At 40.5% G+C, this 13,131-nt stretch overlaps 1 non-coding gene across 1 annotated transcript; it reads right to left on the bottom strand.

Moving 5' to 3' along the window:
- Window positions 1-346: 346 nt before the first annotated feature.
- On the bottom strand, window positions 347-419 carry TRNAR-CCU (transfer RNA arginine (anticodon CCU)). The gene has a single exon. It is a non-coding gene; the product is annotated as a tRNA-Arg (tRNA).
- Window positions 420-13,131: the final 12,712 nt, after the last annotated feature.

Genomic DNA, 13,131 nt, shown 5'->3' with positions numbered 1-13,131 from the left:
TAGAGGGGTGGGGATGGCTGGATAAGTTTGCATTTCTGGAAGATCCCCGAGTTTCTTCCTTCATCTGGCATTGCTGCAGTTTGGGTTGTGACAGTTCTTCTACTTGTCATTCTTGTGCTCCTGGAGTGGCGCATGCCCAGCTGAAATAGAGGGAGGGATGGTAGTAGTAGGAAGAGGTGGGGCCGGAGGTGACTCCTAGCCCCATATACCCCAATATTGCTTCCAACCTATAGACCCAAGGATTTTAAAAAATATTTATTTATTTTGGCCATGTTGAGTCTTAGTTGCAGCCCACAGGATCTTAATTGCAGTGTGCAGACTCTTAGCTGTGGCATGCTGGATCTAGTTCCCTGACCAGGGATTGAACCCAGGGCCCCTGCATTAGGAGAGCAGAGTCTTACCCACTGGACCACCAGGGAAGTCCCCAAGGATTCTTTTTTTAAGTAAATGAAATATGCCTTATGTGGGAAAGAATTATTTGATAGCCTGATGCCAAATCCATCATGTGCCCCAGCTCTTCCAGGACCATCCAAAGTTTGCAATGCCTGCCCCCTGGTCTTTGCCCATCAAGATCTCACCTGACCTCAAGAGCTAATTCAGATGCCCTCTTCTCCAGACTCCTTCTCTGATGCCCACGAGTCAGATCAGTTTTGTCTTCGTGTGATTGTTTGCATGTTCTGTGTTGCATATTAAGATGTGTAGTGGGAGCTGCATCATACCTGCTGGCCTCTGCCATCGTCCAGGGTCACTGGGGTGCCTCAGCCTCCTGGGTCGGCAGCAGGCTGGACAGAGGAGATGGGGCGGCATTCACCTTGTACCCACGTGGCGCTCAGTGGGTCTTGAGGAAGGGAAGTGACAGGGCTTACGGAGGTTCTGGTACGAAGGCTGATTTAGCACAGGGATTTGCAGTGACGACTTCTAATAATGGACCTTTTAAGTGAGCTGAGGCTTAGCTGCCTCTAAATGATAGCCTAGAGCCTGGGGAGCCAGATGGAGTGAACCGCTGGCTGGGAGAAAACCTGGGCCCTGTGATGTGAATGAATGCTTTAGTGCCACACCTCACCAGCATGCCTCCAGGCTCTGAAAAATTTCGTGTTTGATATTGTAAGCTCCCAAAGGATGTGGACTATGACGGCTCTACTTACTGGAGTGTAGCCTGTTGCCCCATGCATAGGGCTGTTTAATAAATACTGTTTAATGCTGGTTGCTCTCATAGCACGAGGTGGAGCAGAGGGGTGTGGAGGGGACTGCCCCAGTGTCCCCAGGGAGCAGCACATGGACTGCTTAGCTAATGATATTTGCTAAATTGTGGGGGAGCAGTGCGACCCTGCCCACCTTTTGTGGGAAGTAACAGGAAAATAAAACTTGTGATTCTCTCCCTCGAACCTGCTCATGGTCTAATCTAAAACTTAGTCCCAGCATTTGCATAAAATAGGGTAATAGCTGAAGAATCATGTCAAGGCAGGAAGGACTTCACTAAAAATTGCAAAAATCTACCTGATTATTCACTGAGTCTTCAAGACTTCTGTGATGGCTGCTTCGTTGTAAAGTAGAAAAAGTGGCTTTTTAAAAAATTGAATTCTTTCATGCAGAAAAAAAGCAATTACAGGTGTTTTATGTTTCTGCTTAAATAGCTCCATAAAAATCTTGTTAGTTATGTTGTAAAAATGAAATTCTCTGGAATAAGGAGAATGTTTGCTGCTTGTGTTCACAAAGGTCATAGCATCGAATCTACCTGGAAACGGAGGAAATAGGATTTCTGTCTGTTGGCTCATTGTAGAGGAGTCCCCCCTCAAAGGAAGCCAGACTTGGGATTTTCTGTCTTATTCCCCAACCTTCCTTTAGTTTGTTGTTGTTCAAGATCTTCTTTCATATTTTATGTGCGAATTTAGAATTCAGAATCTCTGGAAACATTTGTTAACTTGGCCGATAGGAACATAAGAACTTTCTAACACATCTACCCCATTTCCTGGGCAGAATATGCTCTGTTTTTCTTCCACAGATGCTCTTGTGACCCTTATTTTCTGCCATTAAACTTCCCCACTGAGCTCTGAAATTCTGTTGCTCACTAGGCTGAGTGTTTCATATTCATGAGTTCATTTTATCTTCACAATAATCTTTCAAACAGGTATAGTGGACATTCTCTGTGGCCAACCAGCATCTGAACTCCCTTTCTCTTGAAGGGTTTCCCAGCCTGAGATCTGGGAGGAGTCAGAGATTCGCTTCCTCCCTTTACAGAAGCTAAAATGTACTTTCTTAGCCTCCCATACAACTAGGATGGGGACAGATGGCTTCGGCTCCATCAGTGGGATGGACGTGTTCTGGACTTGGACCAGAAAATGAATGGCATGAAGGAGCATATCCTGGTCAGGAGCACCCCAGCTCCAGCAGCATCAGCAGCCTCAGCACTGGTGTCACAGTGGCATCTCCGCAGGACCAGTCTGAGGCATGACTTTGAACATGGCTCCTGGCTTTGCAGTCTGAGGAGTCTCCAACTGCTCAGTAGCTTTAACACGATCCCTTTCTGCTTGCATTGGCCAGAGTGGCGTCTGTTGCTGAATCTAAGACTCTTAACTGATTAATGGCTACTATAATTAACCCTGTTTACAGAGACTAATACTGAGGCTAGAGCTGTTGAGTCACCTGCCTGAAGTCTACCAGTTAATAAGAGGTAGACCTGGGACTCAAACACAAGTGTGCTTAACTTCACAGCCTGTGCCCTCCACTTCCACATCAGGGTACCCCAGGTGCTACTTTGTACCACAGCATTCCTCACTCCTCACAGAGCTGCAGGAGAGTGCAGGGCACTAGACAGGTACCCTCAACACAGTTTGGCCTTACCCTTTATAGTACATGAATTATCATTTCCTAGGCCCTTAGTACGGGGAAGGCAATGGCAATCCACTCCAGTACTCTTGCCTGGAAAATCCCATGGACGGAGGAGCCTAGTGGGCTGCAGTCCATGGGGGTGCAAAGAGTCAGACACGACTGAGCAACTTCACTTTCACTTTCCACTTTCATGCGTTGGAGAAGGAAATACAACTCACTCCAGTGTTCTTGCTTGGAGAATCTCAGGGACAGGGGAGCCTGGTGGGCTGACGTCTATGGGGTCGCACAGAGTCGGACACAACTGAAGCAACTTAGTAGCAGTAGCAGCAGCAGGCTTTTAGTACTTGGTCTCTTTACATTTCTGTTAGTATGATTGCTATTTTGCAGCTGAGGAAACCAGAACTTAGTAACTGAGGTTGTTACTTACCTAAGACCATACACTCAATTCCAGGTGATGCTAAGACTGAGCACTGTTATTTGTTTGCAGAACCTACACAGGTGCTCACCTACACATAATGGCCCTTTTATCTGTCTGCTGAATCTCATGGCATCATGTGGGAAATGAAGATGTGATCACTGAAGGATTTTGGCTAGAGATAGTTTCTTCTACCCTGAGGGATTTTCCTGATTGATAAATTTAAACCATTTGGTAAGATTGTCCTGTTTTCCAAGTGGAAATATTTTCTGCTAACAAAAATTCATTTTCTGTGTATGGTGTGAGACGAGATTCCAATTATATGTGTTTTCTCGATGTGAAAAGTCAATTGTCCAGCACCATTGAATGACCAGCCTATTTATTTACCCATTACCTTGAACTACCACTTCTGTCATATACCAGGTTTCCATATAAGTTACACCCCTGTCTATGGATAGTTTTGTCCCCAAACTCTGGTGTCTACATTTGCATTTTAGTTCAGTTCTAAATACTTCATATTTTCCATTTCATTTTCCTCATGGATTATTTAGAAGTACATTTAAATTTTTTCCCAATGTCTAGATTTTTAATTTGTTAAAATTTGTTGTTGAAATTGCCAAACATCAGGATTTGTTATTATGTAAACTATCTTTGATTTTTATTTCTAAGTGTATTACACTGAGCTATTAGAGTGTGGTCTATATGACAAGGTACTGCTCTGTTACTATAGTTATTGACGACATGTGGCTGAGTAGCCCATAAAATGGGGCTAGTCCAAATTGATATGTGCTCTATTTCTAGGATTTAGTATGAGAAAGAAATAATATTTGGTTATGTTGGATAAAATAAAATATACTGTTAAAATTAATCTCCCTTATTTCTTTTTCACATTTTTTAATGTGGCTACTTCGTATTTTTACTTTTAAAACATTACTTTGCTGACAAAGATCCGTCTAGTCAAAGCTATGGTTTTTCCAGTAGTCGTGTATGGGTGTGAGAGTTGGACTACAAAGAAAGCTGAGTGCCAAAGAATTGATGCTTTTGAACTGTGGTGTTGGAGAAGACTCTTGAGAGTCCCTTGGACTGCAAGGAGATCCAACCAGTCCATCCTAAAGGAAATCAGTCCTGAATATTCATTGGAAAGACTGATGCTGAACCTGAAGCTCCAATACTTTGGCCACCTGGTGCAAAGAACTGACTCATTGGCAAAGACCCTGATGCTGGGAAAGATTGAAGACAGGAGGAAAAGGGGGTGACAGAGAGGAGATGGTTGGATAGCATCACCGACTCGATAGACATGAGTTTGAGCAAGCTCCAGGAGTTATTGATGGACAGGGAATCCTGGCGTGATACAGTCCATGGGGTCGCAAAGAGTCAGACATGACTGAGCGACTGAACTGAACTCAACTGAACTAGAAACTCTATTGGGAAGACCCGGGGAAGAGAGCATGGTGACCCACTCCCGTATTCTTGCCTGGAAAATCGCATGGACAGAGGAGCATGGCAGGCTACAGTTTATAAGGTTGTGAAGAGTCAAAACGACTGAAGCAACAGCACACAGCATGCAGAATCTCTATTTTTACCTATATGACTCATTTTCTATTTCTGTTTGGCAGCACTGGTATAGATTACTTGGCTTTTAAAAGCATTTATTTATTTGGCTGTGTTGAGTCTTAGTTGTGGCATGCAGTATCTTTGGTTGCAGCCAACAGACTCTAGTTGTGACACCCAAGCTTAGTTGCCCTGCAGCATATGGTATCTTAGTTCCCCAACCAGGGATCAAACCTGTGACCCCTATGTTGCAAGGCAGATTCTTAACTACTGGACCCCCAGGGAAGTCCTGATTATTTGGTATTCTTGATAATAGCTTTGTGGCTTAGTATTTGGCCAACTTTTGTAAATACTCAGATAAAATTGAAGGGAATGTAGACTCTATTGGTTGGTACAGAGCTCTCTACATGCTAATTAGATCAAAACTATTAATTGAATTGTTCATCTATTCTACATCCTTACTAATTTTTTGCCTATCAGATTCTAGGAGAAGTATGTTAAAACCCTCCTTTCAGATATTTTGAGGCTGTGTTGTTAGGTGCATATGCTTTTTTTTCTTTTTAGTCTGAGGGTTGTTGTGTATTTTGGGTGACTTTTGCCCTCTACCTTTCCATATGTTTGTGTTCTTTAGAGGGTATTCAGAATGGTAACATGTGACTTCTGAAGTTAATCAACATTTCTCCTTTCCATAGTTCATGAGAACCTGGGTTGCTGTAACTCATATCATTACCAGGACCCCACTTTCCTCCATACTATTTGTATGCCACCTCATTTTTCAGACTTTTAGAATTAGATTTTGCCATTGTTTTTAATATATGTTAATTCATATGTATGCATTCTTAAAACTTTTGCATCTTGCTTCTCAATTATTACTTCTGTATTCAGTTTTATTCTTACAGAGGCAAGGCCCTTAGAAGTTCTCTCAACAAGTGTCTCTTGTAAACTCTTGATTCTTCTCTGAAATATCATTATTTTACCTTTACTCTTTGAATGGTTTATTTAACTGGATACAGAGTTTTAGGATTACTGGTTTTCAAAAGTGAAGGTGAAATGGTGACTCTGGTAGACAGAATATTGCCCCCTTCCCAAAGATGTCTGAATCCACATCCTTATCCCTGGAACCTGTGACTGTTACCTTCTAGGATCCCAGGGACTTTTATACATGTGATTAAGACACTGAGAGGAGGAGAGTCAGCTAAGTGTCCCAGGGTAATCACAAGGGCGCTTACAAGAGGAATGTAGGTCAGTCAAGGTCAAAGACAGGGAAGGAGACATGATGACAGACACAGAGATATGTGTATGTGAGAGAATCCAGCGATCCAGTGCACGCACGCTCATTCGTGTCTGTAACCCACCAGCCTCCTCTGTCCATTTCCAAGGCAAGAATACCGGAGAGGGCTGCCATTTCCTTCTCCAAGGGATCTTCCTGACTCAGGAAGTGAACCTGTGTCTTCTGCATCTCCTGTGCCTCCTGCATTGGCAGGCAGATTCTTTACTGGTGCCACCTGGGGCACCTATGTGAATGAATGCAAGGGAAGAAATAAAGAGAAAGGTTTAAAACCCTCCACTGCTGGCTTTGAATATGGAGGAGCGGCCAAGCGCCAAGGAATGCTGGCAGCCTCTAGAAACTGAAAAAGGCAAGAAAATACGTTTATCCCTGGAGCCTGCAGCAGGAACCAGCCTGCCAGCACCTTGACTTTAGCCCAGTGAAACCTCCATAACTGTTAGTAAATTTGTGTTATTTTAAGACACTTATGGTTTATGGTAATTTGTTATAGCTGCAACAGGAAACTAATATAATTACTATAGACTGTATAATAGTAAAAACAAAAATAGGCAGATTAAGTGCAATATAATGAAATCACAGAGGCTATAATTAGTGAGTTAATTATTACAAGGTTATTTTAATTTAAAGATACTATTCCATCACCTTTTTCCATTCCTACTCCCTCCCTTTACTTGTACCTGCTCCACTAATGTCTGGGTCTAACTAAAATACTTGTAGCAAGTTGGGGGAAAAGAAATTGTTGGGAACTCTTCTCCATAACCATTCAGCACACCTAATTTATGTAGGTTTAGTGTTGTACGGTGAAATATTTTTCACTGAATGTTATTTTACTGTGTATTTCAACATTATCTGTCCTCAGAAAATGAAAGAAAAAAACGATTACTCAATTGAGCAGTGTCACTCTGATTCCTGCTTTTCATTTCAAAGGAGCAACAGTTTAATAACATAATAATACCAGAAAGTAAGTCCATTCGTTTTCACTTTTCCTAGCTGCATGTAAGTACCCTTACTCTAATTATAACAGAGAGGTCATTCCTAAGGAATTACTAACCTTCAAATAATATGAGATAATTATTCCCAAGAGAATCAGACAAATTTGTAAGACAAATACAGTTGAAATTTCAGGCATCAATCTCTTTTTAACCATAGCCTGGGAACAAGGGAACTATGAAATATAATTTTACCCCAAGGTCCAACAAATGACTGCATGAAAATGATTTCCCGCCTGCCAAAAAAAAAAAAGAGGAGAAAAAAGGAAAAGAAAAAAAACTCCTTTATTTTGGTACATAGTCTAATACTTGTACAGAGTGTTATTTTGTTTAAATAATAAAAAAAAAAATCCCTTAAGGAAAAAAATCATTTTCTTCCAAATGGAGAGTTTTAGAAATAAATTTAGTATGTATTTTAGGAACTGTTTGCTCTGTGTTAGTCATCTTAGCATTGAGTCCCTTTGGCATGTAACCAGTAGAATACTGGACCAGGCTTCTCATTTAGAATAGCATTTGGCTTGCTGAATGTCTCCCAACTTTTCACTAAATACACATGAAGACATTGGAAGAGGTGAAATGTACATCACTGGCAATAAGTGGAACTCACAGTCAACCCAGAGGTCAAATTGGAGACGAATTTCCTTTAGATTCAACACCAATTATCCTAGATTTTAAAATGAATAGTCTACCTTCCTGAATAATGCTTGTGGAAAGAGAAAAAATTTCTCCCTTGGTATCAACCCCCTATATCTTGGAGGCAACCCATTAATAGCAGAGTTTCCCAACCTGTTGCATCTAGGAGCTTGATTCCTAAGGGTTTTTCCTCTTGGACAAGGGCCTATGGTCAAAAGTTTGGGCCCTTCTGCAAAATATATCTCTTGGGAAATTCAAAAAGTACATCAGCTATAGTAAAGTTTGTGAGAGTTCTTGCAGAATAAAAACTTTAAAAATATTGTTTAACTTCACATTTCTGAAGTGCATTTAACCACCTAGCCTACTTTATCTCCTGTGTAATAAAACCTGTTAACACCCTATAGCATCTGTATTTCAAGAAACATGCTTTGGAAATGCTACCTAAGTGCATAGCTGTATAGATTTGGCTTTTAAAGAACCGGAATATTAGTTTTGTTTCCTCTTCTCTCTTTTTATATTGAGATCAAATTCTTCAAAAATAACTGAGTAAGCATCAGGTATGAGGGAGCTTGTAGTAGAAAAAAGGCTTAATAGAATAAAATAAGATAAAAATAAAGCCACATGTAATGAAAATGAAGAGCAGTAAATTATACAAGCATTGTAAATGGTCATGTATTCAGTAACTATAATTAAAATGAAAGTAATAAGAAAGTAGTTATATTTAAGCAAATTTTTCTGTGTTCATACAGAAAAATGGACAAGAAATGGTAACTAGAAAAATTCTGAAAAAGAATTATATTGAGAGGCATTGGCTTAACCTGTTTGGCCTCTTTGTATAAAGACAACTTGTAAAACAAAGGTAGCTTTGACAGAAAAATAGACAAACTGCTCCCAGTGGAAGAAACTAGAAGATCCACAACTTCCCAGAAAGAAATACACAAGAGCATTCAGCATATGACAATGGTAACCTCTCACGTTCATAGGAAGAAATCACACTAACCTTTATACAGTGTTCTCTATGTGTCAGAGAGTGTCTAATTATTTTATGTGTACAGATTATTTCATCCTTACAACCACTCTCCAAAGTAATATTATTTACCTCAATTTATAGATGAAGACTTTGAGGCTAGTGTGTTAGCAGAGTTTGAATTGAACCCCAGGCTACAGATACTGTACTTTTAACTTTTCCATTCATTAAACTATTAGATCATCAAATAATTACTATCAAGCAAAACCAGGAGGACATAGCTTTATACATACTTTATATGTGGGTATACATCCATGCATATAAATGATGACCTCAAATCACAGGTGTGTATTTATGTAATAGTCTATCTATTGTGTATATATATGAAAATAACTAGTAGGAAAAGCACCAGCTGGTTAGTAGTTTGGGATTTATAAATGAGCCTAATTTTTACAATTTATAATTTGATATAGTTTCCTAGAATCCTATAATAACATTGCTTTTATGATTGGGAAAAATAGAAATATTAAGAAATGAAACAAGATAAACAATAATCTGATATAAAATAAAGAATCTACCTGTGGTACGGAAGGCCCAGTTTCAATCCCTGGGTAGAGAAGATCCTCTGGAGAAGAAAATGGCAACCCATTCCAGTATTCTTGCTCAGTGAATCCCATGGGCAGAGGATCCCAGTAGGTTATAGTCCATGGGGTCGCAAAGAGTCGGACATGACTGAGCAACTAACACTTTAACTTTGACTTTTGATACTTAGTTTATGGCTTCAACTGCAAACATGATATTAGTTTTTAGGAAACTGTGAGACTTCAAAACAATGTATTTGTTGGGGATCCCCAGCCCTTGGTTCCTTGTGGTGGCCATTAGTGGCACTTTAGAGAAAGAGTTTGAGAACCACTGGGGTTAGACTGGAAGTAGTGGATTTAGATATGTAGGGTGGTAAAAACTCAACAAACTGTGGAAAATTCTGAAAGAGATGGGAATACCAGACCACCTGACCTGCCTTTTGAGAAATCTATACGCAAGTCAAGAAGCAACAGTTAGCCTTGGACATGGAACAACAGACTGGTTCCAAACTGGGAAAAGAATACATCAAACCTGTATATTGTCACCCTGCTTATTTAACTTATAGAGTACATCCTGCAAAATGCCAGGATGGATGAAGCACAAACTAGAATCAAGATTGCCAGGAGAAATATCAATAATCTCAGATATGCAGATGACACCACCCTTATGGCAGAAAGTGAAGAATTAAAGAGCCTCTTGGTGAAAGTGAAAGAGGAGAGTGAAAAAGTTGGCTTAAAACTCAGCATTCAGAAAACTAAGATCATGGCATCTGGTCCCATCACTTCATGGCAAATAGATGGGGAAACAATGGAAACAGCGAGAGACTTTCATTTTGGGGCTCCAAAATCACTGCAGATGGTGACTGCAGCCATGAAATTAAAAGACACTTGCTCCTTGGAAGAAAAGTTACGACCAACCTAGAGAGCATATTAAAAAGCAGAGAAATTACTTTGCCAACAAAGGTCTGTCTAGTCAAAGCTATGGTTTTTCCAGTAGTCATGTATGGATGTGAGAGTTGGACTATAAAGCTGAGCACCGAAGAACTGACGCTTTTGAACTGTGGTGTTGGAGAAGACTCTTGAGAGTCCCTTGGACTGCAAAGAGATCCAACCAGTCTATCCTAAAGGAAATCAGTCCTGAATATTCATCAGAAGGACTGATGCTGAAGCTGAAACTCCAATATTTTGACCACCTGATGCGAAGAACTGACTCATTTGAAAAGACCCTGATGCTGAGAAAGATTGAAGGTGGAAGGAGAAGGGGACAACAGAGGATGAGATGGTTGGATGGCATCACCAACTCAATGGACATGAGTTTACTCAAACTCCGGGAGTTGGTGATGGACAGGGAGGCCTGGTGTGCTGCAGTCCATGGGGTTACAGAGTCGGACACAACTGAGCAACTGAACTGAACTGAAAAATTATGATGATCCCATCACTCTTTCTGGCTAGTGAAATCTGATTCTTATGATTTCCAATGAAAGAATGATCTTAGACACGATTTTCAGAATCCTGTTTCAGAAAACCCAGATTTTATGCTGCCAAACAAATTGTACCTGAAGGTTTCTGGTGAGTTCTGTAATTCCTGCTATCATTCAGGTCCAGCCCTAATAAAGCTAAAACATGAAGAAATGGTTTGACAAACCCTGATCAATGTCCTTACCGTAGAGCAGACCATCGTAAGACACCTGAGTTGTATAAACAGTCATCTATTTTTAAAGGATACAGAGGGAAAGAGAGATTGAATATATCAACCATGCTTTAAGACTTGATGATGTTAAAATATTACCTCCCACAGAAGCCCTCCATGGCCCCCTCTGTCTGTTGAAAGCCCATCAGTGGCCCCTACTCTGGCTCCTTGGATGCTGTGTGGTTAACACTGGTTTTCTTGTCTGTTCCAACTCTTGGCTTGCAGACTTGAAGTACTCACCACATGGTCTCCATATTCCATCTCTCAGCACAGAGTAAGTATGCTTAGTAGTATGTACTTAGAGAATGAATTGAGGAATTAACGTCTTTTAATTCCACATTAAAGTGGACAGTAGGAAGTTCAGGAGTGGATTTCAGGGGATTGGCCAGGGCTGGAGATAAACTCAGAAGTCATAAAAGTGATACCACATTTTTCTAAAACCTTATAATGCAAAAACTTAATTTTCATATATATTATCTCTACTGAATCCATGAGGTAGATAAATATCATCACAAGCATTTTCTTAGGTGAGAACCTTGAAGTTCAAAGAGGTGATGTGACTTGTTCAATGACGTTCAGCTGGGAGGTTAAAAAAAAATGTTAAGAACTGACAGTTATGGAGTACTTTGTGTATGTTAGACACTGCTCTTGGCAGGTTATTTATATCAACTCCTTTAATCCACTCAGAACTCAACAAGATTTTATCCCCATTTTAAATGCAGAGGAAAGGGAGGGGAAGAATGATTAAGTAACTTGTCCATGGCCAGAAAACTAGTAGGTGGAAATGGGTTTTAAGGGCCAGCAGGCTGCTCAAGGCACCCTCTAGTTTATACTGAAGCTGTACTACCTATGGAGCTGGGATCTCAATCAGACTGTGAGTCCAATGCTGTTTCCACTAAAGCACATGATTTTTCTCATCTATCACCTCGGTGCCAACAGTGCAGATCTCATAGTTTAGGATAAGGAAATTAGATGAATGCTAATAAGTGTGAAAACACGTAATTCAGCCTATGCATAACTCATAGATTTGGATAAATAGATTAATGCATTAAAAAACACTAAGAAGAATACCTTTTTCACACAGTGAACACTGAAAAATATTGCCTTTTGTTTCTGGAGTGTTAGACTAGGAACAGATGAACTCTTCAGGAACTTTGTCATTTTGAGGGGAGAGTTAAAAATCTCTTCGGGGCCCTGGTTTTTATAGTAGTAATAGCAAGCCCCCTTCTTCCCATGATGGGTTGCTGGATGGATAAAACAAGATATAATTTGGAAACCATTTGAAAAGTGGAATCTTGTACACGAAAATATTAATTGGTTACCTCTTGTATGCAATCAAAATATTCATATTGTCACTTCAACCCAATTCCTCTTGCTCACTGTTGGGGACACCAGTACGCTTAGTTTATGGCATCAGCTGCAAAAAATGATATCAATTTTTGGGAAACTGTGAGACTTCACAACAATGTATTTGTTGGGGTTCCCCAGCCCGTGGTTCTGCTTGGCTGCCATTTGTGGCACTTTAGAGAAAGTTTGAGAAGCACTGGGTTTAGACTGGAAATAGTGTTATTAGATATGTGGGGAAAAAGTGAAAGTGTTAGCCACTCAGTTGTGTCCAACTCTTTGCCACTGCATGGGTTATACCTTGCCAGGCTCCTCTCTCTGTTCTTACCTGGTCACTCGTGGGCAGAAAGGGATGTACAAGCTGTGTCTTTCCTTTAGGACTTGCCCCAAATCAGGATTGATTCTTCTCTCTAGCTTCTCTATGCTTTGACTATTTTTGCATTAGAAAGAAATTTCAGGAGATCGAGATACAGATGGACCAAAGGGTGTCTACTGCTTTATTCCCTATCTAATGCAATATCCCCCGGATAGTTACCACCCTCATTGCTTTTGGTCTTCTGGCAGAAAGTGGTACATTTCCCCAGGGCCTGATTCCACTTTTGAGTGGAATGCAGATGAATGATGCCTGTAGGTAAATCTGTGCTACAGATTCTCAGCAACTGAGGGAGAAGAGAACACCTTGACTACTTTTTATAATCACTCTGGGGCCTTAGAGAACTGAAATTGAGGCTTTAGGATGAAATCGATTTAATACCTCCTAGAACTCAGTCCCACTAGACCTTTAGGCAAGTCCTCCCTTAAGCGATATTATTAGACCTTAAAGTACATGTCTCTGTACATAGGC

Source organism: Budorcas taxicolor, chromosome 7 (genome assembly GCF_023091745.1).
Source record: "Budorcas taxicolor isolate Tak-1 chromosome 7, Takin1.1, whole genome shotgun sequence".
In the NCBI taxonomy this organism is placed as follows: Eukaryota; Metazoa; Chordata; class Mammalia; order Artiodactyla; family Bovidae; genus Budorcas; species Budorcas taxicolor.
The sequence above is the reverse complement of the archived record's forward strand: the minus strand, read 5'-3'. Positions and strand labels throughout refer to the sequence as shown.